We start from the raw sequence: 26,437 nt of genomic DNA, 5'->3' as shown, positions 1-26,437 counted from the left end.
TTTTCACTATATAAGCATTATCTCTAATGAGGAAGGTGATTTTCGTCTTCATTCTTTATGATTCTCATCTTTAGAGGATGCTGTGACCACATTCCAGATGGTATTAGACCCTGTTGTTGAGGTTGATATGCGGTGAGAGTTTAGTTGGGTCCTTGGTGTAGTATGGGATGCTGTTCCTCCCCTTTGCTGCCCCTTCAAACAAATTATTCTCCATGGTGGCATCTGTTTGCTCGACAAGTCTCCTGCTTCATTCCAGATGGTTTTACTTAGGTTTCCTTCCATTTCTCTTTTCTAACTTCAGTGGATGCTGTTCAAGATGGTCCAAGTTCTTGAGTCTAGCGGGTAGGAGGGTGGTTAGGAACTCACTTTTATCATGAGAAAAGATTGAGATGTTCGATCAGTGTCCTTAGGTCAACAGCTTGGAATCAATATTCTTGGTCAAAGAAGTCTAGGTTCACAATCTTGTCACGTTTGAGAATGTTCTGGGTGTCCTTGGAATGGTTGCAACAGGCTTTAAGGGTTTGATGAGTCCTAATAGTGAGAGGAAAACTTCCGATGAATATGGGTAGCTGGGTGTTTGAATCTTGTGGAATGCCATAGTTGGTACATAATGGAGTTAGAGTATATGGAGTAATCAGGACAAATTTGAATATCTGGAAGAGATAGGAGAATATCTAGTCCAGAATGGTTCCTTAATTCAAGAGATCATCTAGATTCTACAGTAACATGGGCGGTGGATTGTATCGAAGGTGGATTAGAGGTATACTAGTGCCAATTTGAGGATTCCATTTCTGTCAACTGTGGTGTTCAGACCATCCAAGATTGAGCTAAAAATCTTGCATTTTTCAGCCAAGGGTCAAAACATTTTAGGGTATTTAAGAGTAGGCTATATCCTTCCAAAAATGTGTTGATCTAGAGAAAGGCAGTTCTTTGCATGAGTTTGCAGAGGAATGAGCCATTGGAGATTGCTCGGTAGATGGTCGATTCTGTTAAATCAAGGTTTAGTTTCTTCATGATTGGCTTGATGTAGTATGGCTTGAAGTTGTTGGGAAAACTACTGTATGCTATGGTTCTCCGACCTTGACAGTGGAATTAGTGTAGTGTAGTTCCAATAGTACCCTTCATGCAGAACCTACGCATTTGCAGATAACATAAACTGTGGGTCTGGTGGCAGACTGACTCTGTACACTTCCGCCGAATATATTAGCCTGTTTTCGCATTAGCTAGCTCGTAGTGCTACTAGAATCTCCTGTTATCCGAGAGATTAGTTTTTGCAACCTCAGAACACAATAACCTCAGACTCGTGGATTCAATATACTACTTTTCACCCAGTCACTCGTGCTTGCTTGTTTTGCTCTCAGAGAGATACACAGAAGAAACAGTAAGGTGTGTGTACATTAAGAATTTATTGTACCATTGTTCTTCTCATGTAAAACAAATGTGCTGCTACAACTGTAACACAGTAGCAGAGATATAGTATCAGCAGAACAGTGAATAAAAAGGAATAGTATTGTTCTACCATTTTGCAATAGTCATGAACACACACATGAATATAAAATGCATTCATAAAATAAAGTGCGTACTACTAAGATGCCTGTCTAGATGTACCTGAGTGTACCTAGCATGTAAGTAGGTGCGAAAGAGCTACTAAGCCTAAGAGCCTAATAATCTAGAATCTAAGAGCCAAGAATCCCGCTAGGATTTAATCGAACTTCCATACCTGAATAGTGAGAGTGTGAGACTTTGTCCTGGACTTGAGTTGGACACCCCGTCAGGGATAGTTAGACCACTGTCAGCTAGAGTGATGGCATGCCGGAGCTGTAGCGCTCTGGTCAGCGTGTCGGCCTTGAAGTCTTAGTTCCCTCCTGCCTACTGATAGCAAGAGGTGCTGTATTTATACAGTCTATGTGCATATGTTACCCATTGTTCAGTATGAGGATGACGTTGGGGATTAAACCTTTGTGCGTAGAATCAGATAGTAGAGGTGAAGTATGCCTCCCTGGAGAGTGTAGTCATAAATTATTCATATGTGCTAAGGATGACGTCTTAGCAATATCGATCGGGCAGAACCCACCCTCTTCATAGAACTAGGTGAAAGGTTTAGTCCTTAAAAGGCGTCAGTCCTTATAAGGCGTTCAGTCCCTACAAGGCATTCTGTTCTCATATGAAATGAAGGGGAGATGATGTAGGGAAAGAGTACAATATTCTCTAAACCTATATTAGGGTACCGTTATGAAATATAATACCCACTCCTCCTTATACTTAATAAAAATAATACACATTTCGAGATACACATTCATAACGGTGTCAGTGCATAATATTATACAGAGTCATTTAAAATGTTTCCAAAAAACATTAAAAAGATTCATTTAAAAACAGTTTAAAAACAAGGCATATGTTCTTTGGTAATAGTTCTGCAAGTCACAGTTGTAAATGAGTTCGATAACACAAGTTGAACTACTGCAAAAGTACTTAGAAGGACATGCTTATTGAAAGTGTTAATTTGAAAAAAGTTATTTTGAAAAGGGGAAAGAAAATTTCTGAATTCGTTCCCAGCACACCGTGAGCCAGATTTAGATTAGAAGTCCTGGCTGGGAGACATAACATTATCACTGCCTGCTACAGCAGGGGGCAAACACTGCAATACCTTGCATAGCATGTCAAGTGTACATAGATGAAACTCCTTGCTGCCAACAGCTGTTGTGGAGGTAGTCGGTGCTGAATTTGATACCTCGGTGCCAATGCTGGAGCTGAAATTCGTGAAAGGCACCTGCGGTTGCTCAAGGAAGACATGCGTCAAGATGGGAATACGCTGGGGACAGAGTCGTGCATGGGACCACATGGGTTCCAGCCTGGATTCTAAGTCCGCTTGCGCCTCCGTGTCAGGTGTCAGATAGATGTCCAACTCGCATTCTCCTCCGCAGAACAGACATCGGAAGACAGGTACAATGCGGTCGTCAAAGACTGGTCTGAAGGATAAGAACCAAGAAGCACTCAGTTCTCGTAGGCGAGGTACACCAAGATGCTGTACCATGTGCTCACGGTAATATCTCTCCAGGAGACCTTTTACAATCTCGCTGGTGGATGGTCCGTCCATTGTGCAGCAGGTAGACGATAATCAGGATTGCAGCTACTGCGAGCAGGATCAGAGGTAGACCCCCGAAAATGTTTCCAAATACGGAGTGTATAAAGTTAGGAATAACCCCAAGGACTGTCTGTAAGGTGTTGAGGAATCCTGACCCCATGGTCTTAAATAGGTGTACAATGCCACTCGTATCTGACATATTAAAAAAGATACGTCCCACCATTTCTACGAAATGTAGGGGGCAGTATGTACGGATTAGTGACTATATCTCTGTCGAGGTCCTTGTGACTTGGAGTTCAAAGGTTTCTCGAGCGGAGGTTAAACGCACGGTTTGCTGTAAAAGCATGGCTTTCATTCTGCTCCAACCATCAAACTGTATAATGGAAACATTCAGTCAAGGCCATATCAGCATCTCCCTGACTGTGCTTGTTGGAGGAAACAATACTTGCATACAGCAAGTAACCCTGATGTTCACGGTGACCAGATATGCGATGCCCGGGAGCATCCCACAACAACCTTGATTGCTCAGCATCAAGTAACTCCCATTCGAAAGTAGCTCAAATGCTGGCGTGATCACGGCAGCTGGAGTTCCTTTCATGTGGCAAGATAGATTCGCAATTGAACCATTACAAGCTCCGTGCAAAATAATATCTTGGCACATGAGAGAACCGCTTAAAGTGTTCTTGCAGTTAGGACCACTAAGTAACATTTCTCGATCACCACTCCGGCATCGAAATCTATATGGTAAATCCCAGGATTTCTTAATGTATTCTTTACCCAATTTTTCATATCTGCCTATTTGCCTTTGCTCAAGGCAAGAGTGAAACTGAAAGGTCGTGACCGGGAGAGTTATTTGGCCATGAAGTAGCCAATCTGTTGAGGGTAATTCAGCTACTGTGAATGTTAACCGTTCCAGTTTTTCAATTTGCAGCATTATATATTTAGCTCCCCTTTGTGCCATTTCTATCTGTGTATCAGTTAGATTGTATTTTGAAAACTGAGACATACTGTTTATAAAACGCCAAGGCACAATTCTTGCACGCAAAGATTGCAGCGTCTAGTTTAATAACATAAGAGAACGTAACTGTGATTGGCCGTGTTGTAGTATGGCTAAATCTTGTTCCAGTATGTTAATAGCGGAAGATACAATGTTGCCCAATGAATATACTCTGGAGGTAAAAGTTGTTAACCCATTATCTACCACACTAAAAGCTTTTTCTAAGTTTAAATGGTCTACCTCCCGTATTCTCTCTGCGGCTTCTTGTTGAGAAATCTTCCAGATTACATTATAGGCAGCATAAATGCCTGCATATATGAATTGTTTTTGACGTTGTTTCCTAGGTCTAGTAAAAAGTCCCTAAGATCCATGTCTTGTGAGAGTAAAGATAAGTGTTGTTTCACTTCTGCAAGTGCTGAGGTTTCTAGCCAATCTAAGCACAACTTCCCAACACTATAGGATGTCACTACCTCTGGATGTGCTCTCTGTACATATTGTGGATCTGGGCTACGCATACTGAGTCCCTTGGTGATGTTCAGGAACCTTTTATGACATGTGTCATAAAAGGTGGAGGAGTGTGGCTCAATGGTTAGAGTGGCAGACCCTGAAGCAGAGTTCTAGCCAGGGACCAGGGTTCGATTCCCGCCTTGGCAGGGCTCGGGCTCAATTTCCTCGGACCTGTCTATTCTCGCCTCGGTGCCTATTCTAATCACAGGCCCCACGCTGTAACTCTGGGCAATAGCTTGCTTAGCCTCCACACCGGCCCCAACAGCGCTAAGGATGCCTGGCTTCACCCTGGGGGTGCCCAGGAGTGGACACTTCACAGGGAAAGCCAGGAGGGGTTCCGAAGCGGTATGAGTATCAGCGCCAGGAAACCGCAAAGGCGACACCACAAGGTGGCCGTCTGGTGACAGTGCGCTCTATAAGTACCTTGACATTTACATTTATGTGTTTGTGTCTAAGGGCCAAACCACCCACTCCTTCCAATTTGGGTCTGATCTATTGTACTTTAGTATGTCATCAACTGTTGCCCCTTCCTTTATAGAAGAATTCTGCAACCCCTGTGTTGGTGTAGGTAACCTTGGAGTGTTCAGGTCCTTTATCTTGGCTATTCCAAGACAGGATGTCTGTTGCACAGTATTATTAAAAAAGATAATCTGCTGTGGAATGAGGCAGGCACTAAATAGTGGCTTTGTACCCTGGACTTGCCAGTTCCTTGAACCCCAAAGTCAATTTCGTCTTTCCATAGGTGGAAACCCTGTTCAGACAATTGGGCCAAAAAGGAAGCAGAGTAAATCTGTTTGTCAACATAATTTTCAGTGCTGATGTTGGTGCAACCTTATAATAAAATGAGGCTGGATCTGTTGTGTTAAATCCTGAAAAGTATGCAAATTTCTGTGCAAACACTTGTGAACTACTTTTTGGTGGTGTTGGGCAATGTTCCCACTGATGGTACTCAAATACATTCCTAGGTGAAATGGATTTGTGCAGGAAATGATGACCATAATGTTGATAACAGTACAATTTGGCATAGTCTGAAGAACCCTCTAACATTTCATTATTAGAAAATGTAGCAGTTTTCTCTAAATCAGACAACATGTTATTTACTGTTTCAGTGTCCCAATCATCAGAAAATGTACTGGAGGTAATGAAATCACTTAATGATATTTTAAATACATGATTAATTTTTAGAAGTTCGGTCGGGCCGAAAATGTTGAAATCAACCTTGTCTCATAATATACCATCGGGTATAGGAACTGTTGTAATGTTCACTGATGACAAGTCTCTTTGTTCACGATGTGATGATGCATGTGGCTTCAGTAGGATGTTGACCTTTTGGGCCATGGAACCTTGTTGAAGATAGTGTCCATTGATAAGCATATTAAAAGTCCATACTAAGCTCAAGCAGAAAAGAAAAAACAATATCCCAGATATTACCCAGAGTTCAATCCAAGGTGATACCAGGTATGTCTTTTGAAGAAAGAGAAAAAAGTTCTTTAATTCTTGCTTGAACGTAGTTTTTGCTGGTGTCGTTTCTGGCTCACTTGGATCCAGAGAAAACATATCAAAGTTAATGAAATAGCCAGAAGCAGTTTGATCAATTATAGGAATTGCATCGGGATTGGTTGAAATGTTCTTTTCCTCTTGACGAGGCATGTTGATGTAGACGTCTGTATTAGGTCTAATTGAAACTTGTGAATTGTTCTGATTTTCATTTAGAATTTGAATGTCTGATTCAAGTGGAACAAGTAAAAACCAAAGGAAATGATGGACGGAGTGTTGAACATTGCAAGCACTCACCCCCAGTCAACTGATCTGGGTTTAATCCATCACCGTTCTTTAGCCCACTCTGCCACCCCAGTTCAGACATGGCCGTATGCAAATCAGTCTGACCCTGTGCCTCATGGGAACAGTCCAGCCCGAACTGCCAAGCCATGTCTTCCCTGGACCGGAAACAAGCTTCCTAGGACCGGTTTCTGGCATTTCAGCCGTCTTCAGCCAGGCTTGCTTGAATCCAGTGGCAAAGTGAGCAAGGGACTCACGTCTGAGCATACCCTGCCAATTTATGGCGAACAAAGCAAAAACCAAAGGAAATGATGGACGGAGTGTTGAACATTGCAAGCACTCACCCCCAGTCAACTGATCTGGGTTTAATCCATCACCGTTCTTTAGCCCACTCTGCCACCCCAGTTCAGACATGGCCGTATGCAAATCAGTCTGACCCTGTGCCTCATGGGAACAGTCCAGCCCGAACTGCCAAGCCATGTCTTCCCTGGACCGGAAACAAGCTTCCTAGGACCGGTTTCTGGCATTTCAGCCGTCTTCAGCCAGGCTTGCTTGAATCCAGTGGCAAAGTGAGCAAGGGACTCACGTCTGAGCATACCCTGCCAATTTATGGCGAACAAAGCAAAAACCAAAGGAAATGATGGACGGAGTGTTGAACATTGCAAGCACTCACCCCCAGTCAACTGATCTGGGTTTAATCCATCACCGTTCTTTAGCCCATTGCACCATCAGGATTCAGGCAAGCCGGGCCGACGAAGGCTGTGATGCCAGAAACCGGTCCCCGGAAGCTTGTTTCCTTCCCAGTATAAGAATTGTCTTGGTAGTTTGGTTTGTCCTGTTCCCATCATGCACTGGGACAGGTACAGACTAATTTGCATGTAGCCAGGTTCTGAGCTGGGATGGTGCAGTGAGCTAAAAAACGGTGATGGATTAAAACCATGATCTCTTGACTTGGTAAGAGTATTCTGCATCATTCAGAAACTCTGTCCATCACCACCCCCTTTTTCCCAAATCAAGTGGAACAAGTTCCATACCATTGTTGCTTAGTCCTTCATTCCTTACAGATGGCTCTTCATATGTGATGAGTCTTTCTGTTTGAACTTCTTGGATTTTAGCTAGAGGAGGGCGTCGGCTACATCGGAGCCCACTAGGCCTACTGTTTAGTATTGGCCACATAGTGTGGTTTGATTAAGTCAATTGAGACAAATCTTTTCTCCTTTTTTCCGGCAAGAGGTGGGAGCAGCACAGTTCTTGTTCCGTGTACTGCAAGGACTGGTACAGGTGTTCTGTAAGAGGGTCCAAATTCCTTTTTGTCTGCAATTTTCTCTCTGACCAGATCCCTGACTTTTGGGATCCAGACAGGTCTTGCCGTGACTACCATGACTTCTTCAGTGGATGTCTGCTTTAGATGGACATTGCTTTGTTTTGTCCTGGATTCACGTAGATCCTGTAAAACAGCCAAACAATCATGGATAACAAATGATTTTTTCATCCGCCACTGTGCCTTCACAATCAAGATCAGGTACCCATATTCGTGTCCCAAAGAGGACCTCATATGGAGTGACACCCCCTAGAGAGCTTCTTGGCTGATTGTTTAATGCCCGTTGTACCCCATAAAGGTGTGTGATCCAACTACCACCCTTGCTTAATACCCTAGCTGTTAAAGATTGCTTTAAGTCCAGTTTTTTTCTCTTCACAAACGAATTTCCCTCAGGATGGTAGGGAGATGAGAACCGCAATGCTACACCCATTCATCCCATGGCCTCTTGTAAGCCCGAGAGCTAAACGCAGGGCCGCGATCAGAGTGTACGTGCTAACTGCGTATGTGCCAATAAAGACTCGCAAATCTTTTATAACAGTTTGAGCGTCAGCAGAATGCTGAGGCCATACCCATAGGAATCTCCAGCATGAATCCACTGCAACCATGATATATCTGTAAAACCTCGTCCGTTTGTCAGGGGCCGCAGTGGTCCAAGTACACACATGCAAGAGGTTTGTCAGATTTTAGTAATGGCGTCTGTGCTGGGCGTGCAACGGTGGAGCCTTTCATCTGCTGGCAGATGTTGCATTTCAAGACATAGGGCCATATGTAGGTAATTTCTAATTACCGATTCCTAAATACCGAATTTTACCGATTCGGTATTTAAGAATCAGTAAATAGAATGTAGGTAAAAAATCGGTAAATTTTACCGATTCGGTAATGTTCGTTATTACCGATTCGGTATTTACCGAATCGGTAATAAGGCATACCTTCCCATTCATTCCTATGGGCCTGGAGGCCCATAGGAATGAATGGGAAGCCATTCACAATTACCGATTCGGTAAATACCGAATCGGTAATAGGGGGAGCATATTCAAGGGTGGCAGGGTGTCACATTGACACCCTGTTGCACCCCTGAATCGTGCATGTGTGCACATGTGGCGCACATACATGCCCTAAGGGCATGTATGGCTGCCACATGGCACTTTTAAAAAAGCACAAAATTGCTTTTCAAAAGGTATTCGGTATTTACCATCAACTTGTAGTTGGTGGTAAATAACGAATCCTTAAACCAAAAATGCACTCACTTGAGTGCTCCCTACATAGGATTTAAGGATTCGGTAATTTACCGATTCGGTATTTTACCGATTTCTTAAAATACCGATTCGGTAAATTACCGAATCCTTAAAACCTGCCTCCTACATTAGAAAGGGCTAAACACCGGTCGGTAACGGGAAAATTACCGATTTTCGGCCGTTACCGACCCGTATTTAGCTATCTACATATGGCCCAAAGTCTGTAGTTTGCTTAGATAACCCTGGCCACCAATAGCACTGTTTCAGTAAAGAAATAGTCGCCGCAATGCCTGTGTGCGCAGAGCCCAAACCGTTGTGTGTAGCGAATATTAAACCTTGCCTACGATCCATATTTGGTATTACTCTATCCCCCACTCTAGGAATCTGAGCATATGGAATGTTTTGTGCATCTAACTTGTAGGAGTATTTGAGTGGAAATTTTTTAGGTACTGCTGTGCTGCCTTTCCGTGATGCAATTACAGCTTCCATTATATCTCCGTCTATTCTCGTTTTTGAATGAGCCAGCGCAGCTACGGAAGCTGTGCGATCAGCCCCCTTTGCGGCTTCATCAGCCAATGAATTCCCTGTAACGTGAACGCCATCACGTTGATGACTCAGTGTATGGATCACATGAGTCCTCTGTAGCTCGGTTTTCAACTCTGCTACCTGTTCCCATAGCGGTTTGTGCTTATTTATGCCACCTTCTGTACGCAGTAAAAAGAATCACACACGATTAGTGTCGGGAATTCGGGATTCGTATTTACAATTGCAAGTATCAGTGCTTTTAATTCTGCCAACTGAGCCGTGCAGTCTCCTAGAGATTGAGTCTTTGTGCAGCTAGGATGGAACTTGCCATCACGCATGCGACCTTTAACGATAGCACATGCCGAAAAATATTGCTGCTTACTTCCTATCGCCGGTTGAGCAGATCCGTCAGTATAAATAATATATTCATACTGATCTAAAGGCAAGATTTCATTTGGTAGAGGATATTCTTGTTCATATTGCAGGAATGCTTGTGTTTTTAAATTTGGATCAAATCTGTATTCAACATCTGTTGCAGTAAGAGAATTAGCCCATTGTACCCATCTTGGATGTAATGCTTTCACATTTGGGATGCTGGCATTTGTACCGGAGTTACGACAATAATGCATTTCCCCTGAGCCAGTCCTCTTTCTCTTGCTACAGCAGTCTAAACAGCTGTCAGTATTTTCTGTTGAAATGAAACGCATTTCTGCATTTGTCTACAGGTGTGATTTGTATGCGATTGGTACAGTTTTTCCTTAATTGAAGTTCAAATAAGTGTACCCGCTTTGACCCTCAATTATTCGTATCACCAAGTGGTGTATGTTTATGCGCGTTTGTAAGTGTTTGGAAGCACTCATGTCTTCCTGGAGTAAACAAAGAATATTAGTATGTTCTTGTGTCCAATCTCCGGCTGAAAAGTCAGGTTTTATTAAGTCATAGAAAGGTTTTACCCTTTGTGCATAATCTAAACTGTATGTCCTGGCAAAATATAGGAATCCTAGTATTGATTGTAAAAAAATTTATGATTTTGGAGGCTGGAGCAGCGCACACTTTTCTAAAAAGTTAGCTGCCAGACTTTTGCCTTCACTTGACAGTTCATATCCCAAAAATAGGACATTGAGGTGGGTTAAATTTGTAGCCCTCTGTGGCAAATACCACAATTATGGTGCTAACCCATGTCAAGTGCCTCTCTAAGTTGTCATCTGTCAGATAAATATCATCCACATAGGACAACGCTTCTTCATCACATTTTTGAAGTTACTCTTGCTGAAAATACCCCGGGGCTCTTTTTGTTCCCTTGGGCTAGTCGGTAAAATTGTTGTTGGGACCCTAACGCACTGAATGCCGTCAGATACCTGCTTTCAGGCACTATATTTTGACAGAAAAATCCATTTAAGATATCAAGTGTGGTTTTGTATTTTTTGCGCACAATGTTATTCATTAGTGTGGCACTATGTGCATTTTGGACAGCAAATGTCTTTATGCATGAGTTTAAATGTCTGTAATCTAAAACTAGAGGATATGTATTGTCGGGTTTAGCGACAGGATACAAAGGATTGTTCATTGGAGAGGTACATTTTATAATTACCCCCGGGTATTCAAGCTGATCTAGGATCTCCCTGACCTGTTTTTTAGTTTCTTGCTTTATTGGATATTGTCTCTGAGCATTAGGTGAAACTTTTAATGGAATCACGTGGTAGGTTGAGTTCTCATCCCACCCTGCGTGATTTTTGCACAATGCCGGAGCTTGAGCTACTGCCCGCTCCTGTGCATATGTATGTTTAAGGTGAACGGGAACGTGGTTAGAAAATGCAGGAAAAATTACACTTTCTCCCCTGGGGCACTCTACTACGAATGCAGGCGGCCAATCTTGTTCTGCTAACAGGATGTCATAACCAGATGATAAGTTCTTCCAAAAAAGAGCTTTTATTTTTCTGGGCTTGTCCCCCTCCATCCGGAGTGATATTTCATATAACTTATGTGGAAAGCTCACCCTGGTGTCTGGTGTTTCCACCGTGATGAAATTCCTTCAGGTTCAGGCGAGCTATTGTTACTTCTGCCGCACTGTCTAGCATCCTCAGAGCCCATTCCTCGTTCAGAAGTTGTGTCCTCAGAATTCTGGGCATGTCTGATTTTCAGACCAGCAATTTTCTTTTTCCTAAATTTAGGTTTTAGATTTTGCTTATCTTCTTTTTTAGAAGTAAAGTCTTGAGCGCGCTGCTTGTCTCTGGACTGTGTGCACTCTTCTCTATTTCCTGACCATCCATCTCTCTCTGAGCTTTTCTTCAAGCCCTGAAAGGAACGAGATGAACGTGTATCAGTATCCTGATACTTGTCAGTTTTCCTAATATTATCCCTATTTCTAAGGTTGTACCTCTTTTCAGAGGGCTCCTGTGGAGGAAACCTACCTTGGGACTGAGATATTTTGTCTTTATAGCTTTCTTTTTTACTATCCCATTTCTTTTTAGAAGAAGTTGGTGTCTGCATAGAAGTGTCCTTTTCAGGACTGCCCTGTAGTTGAGGTTTTAAAGCTTTTGCCCCCAAACTATCCCTGCCTAATTCTGCATACGCAGTTTCAATTATTTTGGGTAGTTCAGCCCCCTGTAATAATGGGCCGACCTCCCTTTGGCGTTGGCGGATTGCTACTGATGCTGCTTCCCCTTTAATGTTAGCTTGTATTATGGCTGATACCTGATTGTAGTTATTTAATAACTTCATCCCTAAGTTTAGGGCAGGTTCTGCTCCGTACTCATTTTGTATTTGTCTTAATACATCAGGTATTACTGCTAATGAAGGAATACCATGAGTTCTGGTATATATGGCAGCAAAGACTGTACCTCAAGAGGTGCAATCCCCTGACTGTGGTGTAATCCCCATGTGCAAACAGATTGTTAACATTCTGTATTTTTAAAATGGTGTGGTATTTGGGAATACTGCTTCTAACTGGGTTATTTTCTGAGCTACCCAGAAAGGAATTTGTTCACGTTTTGTGGGCACTTTGCCCATTACCGCGTGTAATGTTTGTGGAGTAATTTTAGTACCTGAGTTCTGTGTAGGAGCTGGATTTGGTGTAATTACTGTTGGTTGGACCGCTAGTGTTCTTAAGACAAAGTGTGTCATGTTTCTGTAAAGTTTTATCAACTCTTTGTGATGAACAAGCAGTTCATCACCTGGCATTGTGTCAATGTCTGGATGTGGTGCATAGGTCGCTAATATCGGCCATGTTGCTCCTGATCTTCCTAAAGGACCAAGCCTTGCTCTTGTTCTTGTGTGGGGTAGGGCACCATTAAACCAGAAAATATGTTCCTGGTAGGTAAGCGGAATTTCAGTCTCCTCAAACGGAGTGTAGGCCCCTGGAACTTCTTCATGTGTGTAATAATGAAAGTTTTTGTTACAGCATCTGCTTCTGGGAATGTAACCCAAGAGTAGAATACCTCTGTTTTGAAATCTTTGTGTGCCTCTATCAGGAATATTACTACACCTCCTCTCGGTGATAACTCATGTTTGACAAGTTTAACTGTCAGAGTTTGTCTTACTTTGGCTGCAATTTGTATTGCATCTACAGCTTCCTCACCAGACTGATTAAGTCTTTGGGCTAGATGGTTTAAATTTCCCTCTTGGTCAACCATTGTGTTTAGAACACGGAATAACTGTTTTAAGGAAGTTTATGTAAAGGATTTCATGCAAAGGTTTTATGCACAATTTTAGGAATATTTCCTTCAAGCTTGAATAACCAATGGCCAATACATAGGATATCTCGCCTACTCAGCTGTGGCGGGGTTTTCTTCCCACTCACTCCAGACGTCTCTGGGTTTTGTAAGTAGGGTCTCAGAGATTAAGCACGACTGAGCTACTCAGATTCTACTGTTAAATATGTACCAAACCAAATGGTTGGCTGCCATTAGACCACGTTGGGTGCCATGTAGTGTAGTTCCAATAGTACCCTTCATGCAAGACCTACGCAGTTGCGGATAACACAAACTGTGGGTCTGGTGGCAGACTGACTCTGTACACCCCCGCCGAATATGTTAGCCTCTTTTCGCATTAGCTAGCTTGTAGTGCTAAAAGAATCTGCTGTTATCAGAGAGATTAGTTTTTGCAACATCAGAACACAATAACCTCAGACTCGTGGAAACAATATACTACTTTTCACCCAGTCACTTGTGCTTGCTTATTTTTCTCTCAGAGAGATACACAGAAGAAACAGTCGGGCGTGTTTACTTTACAATAAGAATTTATTGTACCGTTGTTCTTCTCATGTAAAACAAATGTGCTGCTACAACTGTAACACAGTAGCAGAGATATAGTATCAGCAGTACAGTGAATAAAAAGGAATAGTATTGTTCTACCATTTTGCAATAGTCATGAACACATACATGACTATAAAATGCATTTATAGAATAAAGTGCGTACTCCTAAGATGCCTGTCTAGATGTACCTGAGTGTACCTAGCAAGTAAGTAGGTGCAAAAGAGCTACTAAGCCTAAGAGCCTAATAATCTAGAATCTAAGAGCCAAGAATCCCGCTAGGATTTAGTCGAACCTCCATACCTGAATAGTGAGAGTGTGGGACTTTGTCCTGGACTTGAGTTGGACACCCCGTCAGGGAGAGTTAGACCACTGTCAGCTGGAGCGATGGCATGCCGGAGCTGCAGCATCTCTGGCCAGTGTGTTGGCCTTGAAGTCTCGGTTCCCTCCTGCCTACTGGTAGCAAGAGGTGCTGTATTTATATAGTCTATGTGCGTATGTTACCCATTGTTCAGTATGAGGATGACGTTGGGGATTAAACCTTTGTGCGTAGATAGGAGAGGTGAAGTATGCCCCCCTGGAGAGTGTACTCATAAATTATTCATATGAGCTAAGGATGACATCTTAGCAATATCGATCGGGCAGAACCCACCCTTGTCATAGAACTAGGTGAAAGATTTAGGGCCATATGTAGGTAGCCTAACATTTACCGATTCATAAATACCGAATTTTACCGATTCTGTATTTATGAATCGGTAAATGTGATGTAGGTAATGATTCGGTAATGTTTACCGAATCGGTAAAATTCGGAAATTATGAATCGGTATTTACCGATTCGGTAATGAGGCATACCTTCCCATTGATTCCTATGGGCCTGGAGGCCCATAGGAATCAATGGGAAGGTATGCCTCATTACCGAATCGGTAAATACCGATTCGGTAATGGGGGGAGCATATACAAGGGTGGCAGGGTGTCACATTGACACCCAGTTGCACCCCTGAATCTTGCATGTGTGCACATGTGGCGCACATACATGCCCTAAATATTGCTTTTTGCAAGGTATTCGTTATTTATCACCAACCTGTATTTGGTGGTAAATAACGAATTCTTAATACTGATTTGCACTCTTTAGAGTGCTCCCTACATTGCATTTCTGGATTCGGTATTTACCGAATCGGTATTTTACCGATTTCTTAATTTCCGATTCGGTAAATACCGAATCCAGAAATGAGCCCCCTACATAGCAAATGCCTAAATACCGGTCGGTAACGGGATATTTACCGAAATTCGTCCGTTACCGACCGGTATTTGGCTTCCTACATATGGCCCTTAGTTCTTAAAAGGCGTCCGTCCTTATAAGGCGTTCAGTCCCTATAAGGCATTCTGTCCTTATTTGGAGTTATGTCCTTATAAGGCTTGCTCATATGAAATGAAGGGGAGATGATGTATAGAAAGAGTATGATGTTCTTTAAACCTATATTAGGGTACTGATATGAAATATAACAATAGTAGTTAGCAGAAGGGTATTAAATAAATGAAGTGAGCAAGGGTTTGCAAGGAAAACAGTTAGACTGCTGGCCCAGAGCAGTTTCTTTGATTTCAAGGCTCAGAATTTCCTGAAGGGAGTGAGGATCGGTTGCCTGCCCAAATGGTCATCTTTGCTTTTATGAACCAAGGATCTTTCTGCCTAGGAAGTGTTTTAGGGTCTTGACGTCTGAGACAAGGTGATCTGCAAGGAAGTCATAGATTTAAAGTGAAGGATCCTTGCTGTGGTACATTTTGGGTTTAGAATTCTATGGATATTCCGAAGTTCTTCTGATAGGAGTGTAGCTTTGATTATTCAAGCGTAGTAGTTGAGCAGTTGCTTTCTTGGTGGCAGTCTTGTACACCCTTGTAAGACAATGGAAAACAAAGCCTGTCATCTAGGCCTTTTGTCTTCAGTGTCTTCACGACTAGAAGTAACTACTGTACTGCATGTGCGAGGAAGTCTTGAGGGGTATCAATTTTGGAGAGCAATGGGTAGAGCTTTGACCTCTGATGAAAGGCAATGACTTGACCTGCTGAGAATACAGAGAGTAAAGGTGTATCTAGCTTCATGCTATGCAATGAACCATGTCAATTCTCCCCACACTGAGATCCTAATGAAAGCATTAACGCCCCAATTTTGATCACTCACCATATACTTATTACTCACCTGAGGCAAAACACACCTGCAGGTGTTTACATTCACAGTGTGTATGATACAAATGTCAATGATATATAATATTTTAAGGGTACCTAAACATCAGCCTGAAAACAGTGCAAGGATCAGTTGGCCTGGTCAGAAATTGACCTTGGAATCTTTATAAATACAGATAGCAGCAGTGAGCCTTGAATTCAACGAGTTATTATTATAGAAAAAAGGCTGACCTGGAGCTAAACATTTTTTATGACCCCTCACTGGCAAACCCAGCTATGCAATGTAAAAGTGTAGTCGGTGTAGTGAGAAATGTTGGCATGTATCCCGAGATGAAAGTTCCATTTCTATTTTTGTATGGATTCGACAGCATGCTTGCATTATACCGTCGACTGGCTCCTTTAAGTCATGAGACTTACCCCGGGTAAGATAATGAGGTGAAGAATAGACCACAACAGTTGATTTAAGGTGGGAGCTGATTTGATCTAGGGACCACTGTGTGCATCAGCGATGCCTGCCGGTAGCAATGGGGACTGTAGTGGATATCAAACTGGTTTAGGACCAGCTGGGATCCTTTTGCATGAATCGCTGCAAGCCTAGTGGTTTTGGTCTAGAAGGCCCCTACAGCCTCTTGCTGACCCAGATGGGAGTAGCTGAAAAGTTACAAGTGATGACAGGTGAGCATACCTCTGCTTGCTGTGCCAGGTTCTGGGATGCAAATTGGGCCTGGAGAACATCTACATGAGAGTAATACAGAGTCAGTCATAGCCACATTAGGAACCAGACTGACTACATAGACTCAACCAGGGGTAAGGCAGGGATAATGGAAGGAAATTGGAAAGAGGATTGTAGGCCTACAGATTGTCCCTTCTTTGGGCATACCCTCTGCCCCCGTAGATGGCAGCTTGGGAAAGATGTGGTGGTAAAAAGGATAATCTTAGAACGATGGTCCACACTATACTATCAGATTTAAAGCTTTTGTGCCCAAAGTGATCTGCAACCCACACTAAATACTCTTAGACCCCTAAGATGAAAGATCCTCTTTTGGTCTAGTTTAGGCAGCTTTAGCTCTCTTGCCAGCCTTATCTTCTCCTAAACATTAATACAAAAATACACACATATACAGGGCTTTCTAACCAACACTGTAACCATCCGTCTGATGACATGCACTCAAATCAAACTCCCTCACACATCAGCAGAAAGGTATTGATCAACAACTCACTGACGCGGAGTTAAGGCTGGTCTGGATGCATAAGATCACAGGAGAAGTCACACATGCTGACATCACATGCCACCGCTCTGCTCCACGAGGGTTGTGAGGTGGCCAATCGAGCTCTCAGCCGTTGGTTGGGGGATGCGGCCAGGTGGATGTGGCAAAAGTCCCTGCAGCAAGTCGTCTTTCTGGTGGGAAAGAGCAGTGCAGCGCCGACCTCCGGTTATGTCCGGCACGATGCAGAGCGACTGCAAGACATGTCGAGGGCAGCTCTGGGAGTGCAGGTTCTGAATTCCGCCTCAAACTCTGTACCATTTTTAAACACTGAAAAGGCAGATGGAGTTTCCACCAAGGAAATAACAAGACTACCCCCCCCCCCCCCTCCATCACTTCCAGGGACTTCTTCGGAGTTAGTGTTAAATCCTCAAGAGGAAATGTACTGTACACACCTGCCGCTTGCCTTGTAATGGTGACCCCTCTCATATTCTGAACCCCTTTGCCAAAATGTTTTCTTCCAAAGTGGGAGATAATGTTGTTTATGATCCCAATGTGAGAGGGCATGTTGGGGATGTTCCTTCCTGTAATCCGCCGCCTGTGCCTTTGTCTCTAGAATTTTTTACCATTTTTGTTCAGGAGATTTATTTGAACAGTTCTTTTCTATTGGGCTGCTTTTCAGATATCCCTGACCTTAATTTGGTACGGAGTAGTGAACTTTCTTTGGCGCTAGTTCTTAATCATGGAAGGAACGGTGAGACTAGAGTTACCTTTAGCTACAAAGTGATATCCAAATTAGTGATTCTGAATAGCGACAAGTTGCACTGCTGCAGTATCGATGTTCTCCCAATGCAGGAGGAGAAGGTTCCTAAAATGCCCTCACACAACTCCCACAGTCAAGCAATTATCACACTGATTCTCCCTCATCCCCATTTGAGAGGGAAAGTAAATTGTGGATCTCCTTTGGAAAAGGAGGTAGGAGAGTCTCACTGCTTCCCTAGAAAGAGAAAAAACAGGTCCAGACCCGAGACGAGGAAGTTGAGAGATGGAGCTGGGCGGAGGTTGTCCTTAATTGTAATCGTCCTACTGGGCTAAATTGTAAATACTGTTCCTAGTAATGGTCTCAAATTAATTTCATGGAATGCAGCCAACTTACTATCCGATAATAATAATTTGCAATTCTTGAAATAATTGAAAGCTGATATACTATGTATTCAAGAAAATTGGATAGTAAATAATTGGCTAACTTCTAGCTATTTTGTGTTAAGCTGCCCAACATGTCCAGTCAAGAGGGGCCATGCAAAAGGAGGTATAGCCATGCTGCTTGGCACTAACATTAGCTGGATGTATAAAGATTTCTCGCACAATTCAAATTTAATTCAGGTGGTAAAAATAAGCTTTAATGGGAATCAGGGAAGTGTTGATTCACTATTGGTCGTAAATGATTACATCCCACCTGACTATTATCATACTCACTTGTTAAAGGATATGTTTGACTATATTTCCACTATCATGATAAGAAAGACCTGTACACACATAGCAATGGTATTCGATCTCAATGCTAAAGTCTCTAACTACACTTTAACCCCTTCGGTGCTCATGACGGAACGGTTCCGTCATGAGCCACGGTTGAGCTGTGCTCATGACGGAACCGTTCCGTCATGACCACGCCCGCGCAAGATTCCGTCAGCACAGCGGCGGAATCTGCGCAGCATGGAAGGGGTTAAGGCTCTTTGCAAACGACTCCAAAGAGAATGCATTAAAAATTCCTCCAGCTATTTTTCCTACTAGCAGTAGAGTAGATAAAAGAGGATTTGTTTTACTACGAGGCTTAAGGAATGTCGAACTCCTAATTGTAAATGGGAGAATAGAAAATGATATCCCTGCAAAGGCTACTCATAAGTCCCTCTCCAGTGGGTCTATTATTGAATATGTAATTGTCCCTTTGTTACTCTTAATGGGTTATCATGCAAGAAAGTTCTAGATAATACATACAGTGATCACAAGCTAATCTCCCGTGAGATTGATGTGGTCCTAATTGAGGTAGGACCCTGGAAACTTAAAGACAAATTACTAGGGTTTAAAAAAACATCTAATGGCAGAATGTATTGGAATGCCAAAGCATCTGTAAAACTAAAAGAAGCAATGACAGTATTAGTAGGAGATCAGCAGCTTTCTTCCCCAGACCCGCTTATAATTCATGGAACCTGTGTAAAAAAGTCTGGTCGCGGCCTGTAAAATACACGACGTATCCTTTGGCGGAGACCATATCTGGATCTGGCAATAGGCCTAACAGAGAAATAAATAAACTAGTGAGGGCACAATTCCTGCTTGTCTCAGCAGAACAAGCAAATGAATTAATCTCCTTAAGAGGAGAAGATGCAGGAAAAAATGTACTCTAAGAAGAGAGAAGGAAAGCCATAATTGGGTTAAGTTAGAAGAGGCAGCTTCCTGCAAAGATTCCAAAAGATTAGGCCTGGGCCACAATTCCGTTCCGTTCGCGGAAATTGCGATAATTTGGCATTTTCACGTTCCGCGGAAAGCGCAAAATGTCCAAATTTCCGCATTCCGCAGCTTAGCGATAATTTGTTTCTTGCTCGCGCTGTAAAATAATACATTCTCGCGTGCGCGCGATCGCCTTACCTGAATCCCCACGTTCGCCGACAAGTTTTCCCGATCCGGTCGCGTTCTCCACGAGATGTTGGATTGTTGGTAGCCATTTGCGCTGTCTCGCGACAGTTCGCGCCCGCAGTAACGTCATGCGTCGCGCGATCATGTCTTTCTTCTCGCGATCATGCACCGCGAGACAAGTGAAAACAAGATGGCCGCGCCCACGAGCAACCGCATGGGTAAGTTGGCGAGCCGCGACCACGCAGAAAATACCGCGAACGGGCGGGAAAAAAACTTCCGCATCTTCGCGATATTTCCACGTGTTTGCGGAGATTTTTAACATTTTCGCGATAGTTTGCGAAAGTGAATTTCGCAAATTCCGCCCACCCCTACAAAAGATACTGGGAAATAATCGCTGACTGCTGTGGTTCCAGATCAAAGTCTCTTCTGGTTCACATAAAAGAAGCAGTATGGAGAACATATATTGAAGAACTTTATTCTGGAAACATTGGTTCTGTCTGGCTGCCTCCTACGCCTACAGTGGCTCCCTCTTCTCCCTCGCTATGTTATGCTCCCTCTATGAGCAACATCATGGAAATTATCAAGAGAACAAGACCCTCAGGGGCAACGGGCCAAGATGAAATCCCAATGACGGCCATTAAAAAGGAGCCCTTGCAGTGGGACTCCTTTCTCACACCCCTTTTTTGCTTACTGTTACCAGCATGGGGTTGCTCTCCCTTTCTGGTCTGGAAGCATCTTTAATCTCACTTTACAAAAATGGACCTAGGCACCTCCCTGGCAATTATTGCCTAATAGCATTACAAGATGCGGTGGGGGAAAGTATTCAATAGGAGCATTCTGGAGCACCTCACTGAGTGGGTGGTGAAGGAGAAAATCCTCCCTGTCGAACAAGTAGGCTTCATTAAAAAACATTGCACATTAGACAATATATGTATGCTGAAACTCATAGCTGAAATACACACCTTAATTCGAGGGGTTAATGTCTAAGTTGGATATGCCTAACATCCTTTTCTCATTAATAATTAATAATCACTCTGCACTCCTCTACTTGGTGCCAACTGTTATTAGGGGGTGAATGAGGATTATCCTCTGTAATTCCAACATGAAATGGCCTTACAAAAGGGTGTCTGCTGGCCCTATTGCTTTTCTCTTTGTATGTCCCGGACCTACTTAATTGTTTTGCATTTAATAAGGGAAATGCTCCGACGATAGGTGGCTGTCTTTTTCCCTGTCTGAACTATGTAGATGATTTTTCAATTTTGGATTTAACACCCAAGAGCTGGAAAAATAGGTTTCTTTCCCTACAATGTTGTACTGCCTTATACTATTTGAGAATCAATGTTTTAAAGAGCAAAATATTGATTTTAAAAAGCAGAAAGTTTGTGAAGATCAGTAACGATGTTTGGAGTATAGGTCCAGAGAAACTAGGGATCATAAAATCGTATCCCTATTTAGGGAACGTTGTAACTTGTAATACATTGGATAAAGCCCTTAAAGACTATTTTTCCTCCAAGGCCTCCTCGCATGCAGATGGATTATATGCCTTTTATAATGCAATGGGGTGAAGGCACTTTACGCAGTTGCTATCTGTTTTCAAGGTGAATGTCCCACTCTATTATATGCTATAAGATCCATCAATGTGATCAAATGGAACTATAAACCATGCAATTTCCCCCCACTCTGTTTGGTCCAGGCTGGACTGTTGGCTCCTCTCGGCCAAAGTGAATTCCTGGATGAGGGAGTTTGCGGTTTTACCACGCACACTGCTCGATCACAACCCGGTCTTTCTACGCTTGCAAGTCCCTTCAAGGCTTTTATCCGTGGAGTGTGTATCTCCAAGCATATGGGAATCGTACGGGGCATACGCAAACAACTGCAAGGTATTGAGTCTGCCTTACGTGACATTGATGAGGGAGCTGCTGCAGCTGGAGAGCCCTGTCTATATCAAAGATCCGCTTTGTTGACATAGTTTCATGACCTTGATGACAGAGAGGTCGCATTCATGTGGAAGCATGCCAGAGCATGCCGTTATGATGAGGGAGAAGGCTCAGCTCAGGAGAAGGCTCAGGCCGCACTCTTGCCCAACTTCTGCGAGCAAGCCACTTACACAATTTTATCATGGAGCTGCGCTCGGAATCCGGACAGTGAGTGTCTGGGGGTGAGGGAGTAATGGCTGAACTCCATCAGTATTATCAGAGTTTATACTCTTCACATTTGCCTGACCTTCATCCTGCAATATCTTCCTACCTCGAGGAGGTGGTGATGGTCTGGCTGACGGATGGCCATCACCAGTTTTTAGCTGAGCCCATCGTTATCGAGGGAATTGTACTGGCCATTGACACATTTGATGGCTCAAAGACACCAGGATCGGATATCCTAACTGGGGCTTTCTAAAAGTTCTTTAAACAATCATTGGCCCTTCATTTCCTGGAGTTATACAACGAATCACTGGCCAAGGGTGCCCTACCCTATCATTACGCGAGGTCATTCTTGTGCTATGTTGAAACAGGGAAAGGACCTCCTCTCCTGATGTTTATATCACCCCTCATCTCTTTTGAACCTTGACAATAAAATCTTGGCTAAGGTTCTTGGCACTAGGCTGACTCTTGTAATGAACCATATCATTTCACACTTGCAATCCAGCTTTTTTCCGCATCGCTCGACTTCTCTTAAATTACGCACTATATTTGCAGTTCTCAATAAGATATCATCCTCCACCTCCACAGTCAAGGCCCTGTTGTATGCTGAAAAACCATTTAACTCCCTAAAGTGGCCCTTTTTGAGGGCTGTCCTTGGTAAACTGGGAATCCCCCAATCTTCATCTACCTAATTATGCTTTTGTATACCAACCCCGTGGCTCATCTTCGCGTCAACGGTTCACTTTCTGAATCATTCCCTATCTTGAGAGGGACCAGGCAGGACTGCCCCCTCTCTCCCTTTCTTTTTTATCATCGCTAATGACCCATTGACCCACTATATGCAAGACCGCCACCTGCATCGCGGTCTCCAGCTTACCCGCAGCCCACTTCTAATCTCCTTATACGCAGACAACATTTTGCTTTTTACTCGCCATCCGTCGGAGAACTTATCACCCTTGGTGCAGAAGGTTGTCCGCTTTGGCAACCTGTCCAGGCTCCAAATTAACCGGGGCAAAACTGAACTATTCCCACTGACAGATGCGGAGCATCTCTCACCAGCTGACCATTCTTTCTTCTGGGTAGCAGATGGCACGAAATATTTGGGCATATGGCTCCACAGGGATAGGGACCAAATATTGCAACTCAACTATGGACTGGCGATGGTCAAACTTGCTCCCAGATAGACTACTGGGTTAAGCTGCCCCTGCCCATGGCTTGTCGTGTATCCATCATAATAATGGTCATACTCCCTATCTTCTTATATTAATTTTTTAACATGCATACCCCAATGCCCCAGACTTATTTTCTGCTCCTTGCGTGGTCTCCTTCTGCACCTCAGGTCGGTTGGTGGGCATCCGTGGGTTCATTGGGACACTCTCACTCTCCCTTACGAGCGTGGCAAACTTGGGTCCCCGACGTCTATGTGTATTATCTTGTCGTCCAATGCCAGTACTCCTATCGCTGGTACAACCCAGATGCTCATATCCCCTATTTGAACCCAGAGTGAGCTCAAGTAGATGATCTCCCACATGCTTTACTTTTGCCAAGGGCATCCCGGTGGACACCACTGACATCCATATGGTATCCACGGCCTGCTGGGCATGGTGTAGGCTAGGACAGATGTTGGGAGGGGGCACTCTATATTCCCCTGCTCTCCCTCTACATGATAATCCCTGGCTCCTACTCACCATTGAAAAGCTTGTACAGCATGTACTTCGCCATCATAATCTCATTACCCTCGGGGATCTATTCCCAGGTGGACATATTATGCCGCTGACTGCAGACCCTCCTATACATGACTTACCCTTCATGGATCATTTTACCATCCAGAGACCCCATAACACATTGCGATCTTTGATTCCTACCTTCCTGTCCCCCCCAAAGATTTCCTTCCCTTGATGCTCGTTGTGGCCAATGGTGATGGTGACGTCTAGTCTCCTGGCTGTCCCGGATGTGAATCTCCCTCAAACCTGACACGACCGCAAGGGTGAGGGGCGTGTGTGTAGAGGACCTGGATATCTTCCTCATGGACAAAATTTGGCCATATTGTTTTTTACAAATCAAAAACATTTCGAGCAACTACAGACCCAGATACATTTCAATTTCCTCCACAGTAATCTCTCGCCATCAGATATCATCAAATGCGATCCTACCAGATCTGGTCAATGTGCTAAATGTCATGCCTCTGTCGCTGATTTCGCACATCTGACCTGGAACTGCCCAGTGATCTCCGCATACTGGACCTCGATCTTTGTGCATGTCACTGCCATGCCTGATATAAAGCTGTCCCTGCACCCCCTTCTGCCCTCTTGGGATACACCAGCGCATACAGCGCTCCTTGCGCTGCTTTGTTTCTATGTGCTCCTCTTAGCTAAACACGAAATAGCGCTACTCTGGGGCAGCCCTGTAGCTGCCTCTTCCTCTGCCTGGCTTAAAAGCATGTCACATTGCAAAATGGTCAGCGAGGGCTACTTTCTTCTGCAGCCCCCCTCTTCTCGCCCCAAGGATATTTCCGGACCATTGCATGATTATCTCCACACTCAAAACTCCGACCCCACACCTTAGTGTCCTTTCTCCTCCTTTCCTTTTAGTACGACCCTTCGTACTAAATGTGGCATGGCTGACTCACACACTTTTTCATACATATGTTTTGGATCTTTCCACGCTTTTAATATGATTATTGTCATCTTGGAGATGTTTTCACGACCAGTGTATTATTATCGTTGTTTTGTTTTATTACTATTTAAAAATCAACAACGTTTTTTTTTTAATCATGCAATTTTAATGCGTCTGTATCGACCCCAGCATTTAGGTTGGAATTTGGTGTAACAAGCTGCTATGTGGAATGTATGACGTTACTACGCCAACTATTACCCCGCAGAAGGTTACAACGTGGTCGTTACAATGACCGCGTTGTTACCACGCATGGCTGTACATCGCAAGTCGTTTCTATGACTTGCGCTAGATGGCACACTGGACTTAGGAATAGTATAAGTTACTATTCCTACTCCAGTTAGCGCAACAGCAGGGAATGTGTTGGATTTAAAATCCAACACATTCCCTGGTGTTGCATGACACCTAGCGCAAGTGCTTTGTAAAGCCACGTTTGGTAACAATGTGGTCGTAGTAACGACCACGTTGTTACCTACCTGCGTGGTAACAACAGCGTTGTAAACGCTGTTTGCCTCCTATGTGCAAGGATTAGCCAGTGTGATTTGGTGGGGCTATCAGTTGAAGAACAGTGGAAAGGATTCCATGAGGGGCTTAATGAATCATTAAATATTTGGCTCAGACCTGGGTAAATATTCTTTCTCTCAAGATTTTACCTCTTCTCTGAGTTATTTTGATTTGCATGAAGAGGTTGACCTCCTTCTCTCCCCTAGAATTCAAAAACCAATTAAAAGGTACCAGTAGCATTATCAGATACCAAAGAGATCTCATGTATTATATGATGAGGAAAAGCTTGGAGATGATAACCTTATTTAGACACCCTACGATAGTCCAAAAGTACCTGACCTCGAATGTGAACCATGGTCCTCGCCGCTTTATGTCATTATATCGAATGAATCTGCTTCCGATAAATGACCAAACGGCAAATTGGTTCTTCCCTGCAAAAACAGGGAAAGACTATAACACGTGTGATCTGGAGATCCAGGGTCTTAGCCATGTTCTTTTTGTTTTTCCTGCACTATTATCTCTGTGATGCCTCCTTCTTCGGACAATGTTTTTTCCAGAAAAATGTAAATTCTGTAGAGGCAGCATGAGAGTTCCTTTCCAACCCAAAGAATAAAGTAATATGTACAAAACGTTACTTTTTTTTTAAAGGTTTCATGTATTTATTTTAACCCCTTCAGTGCCCATGACGAGCTGGACTCGTCATGGGCCGCGGTGGCGCTGTGCCCATGACGAGTCCAGCTCGTCATAGACCCCGCCCGCTAATGCAACGGCCGGCACTGGGCGGGGAAAGGGGCGGGCACTGAAGGGGTTAATCTGTATCTAGGTTTGTTGCTATGTTGGGTGAGGGGACGCCTTGGCTTGCACACTATAGAGTAATTTGCACATAATGCCTGCTACTATGTCAAGGGGAGAACTTCTTTGGAAGTGTATTATGGAGTAGGTTGCATATAAGTTTACTATTTTAGATTTCTCTGAATACATTTTAGTCGCAAAATCCTTAGATGATTTAAAGATTTTATGTACCTATTTTAATATGGATGTAAGATTGCTGCTATATCTGGGGTGGGAACTCCTTTGGCTGCTGACAATGGAGTGTTTGCACATAACGCCTGCTGTTATGTTGGGTGGAGAGCCTTCTTAGATACTTATGATGGAATAATTAGCTCTTAAGTTCAGTATTTCTGAACTTAACTTTATCTAGTCTCCTATCTTTTAGAATATATGTTATTATATTTTATGCATTGTATTGTTTTGATTTTTTGCAGACCTCTTTTGAGTTCCAAATCATGAATGACAAATTGAATTGAATTGTATGGATCAACAGACCTGCCCACTCCAGCCCTTGGATGGTTTCACTTTGGGTTACAGTATTTTGCCCTTTCACAAGTACACATACACCTCAAAAACTA

Source organism: Triturus cristatus, chromosome 3_2 (genome assembly GCF_964204655.1).
Source record: "Triturus cristatus chromosome 3_2, aTriCri1.1, whole genome shotgun sequence".
Classification (NCBI taxonomy): Eukaryota; Metazoa; Chordata; class Amphibia; order Caudata; family Salamandridae; genus Triturus; species Triturus cristatus.
The sequence above is the reverse complement of the archived record's forward strand: the minus strand, read 5'-3'. Positions refer to the sequence as shown.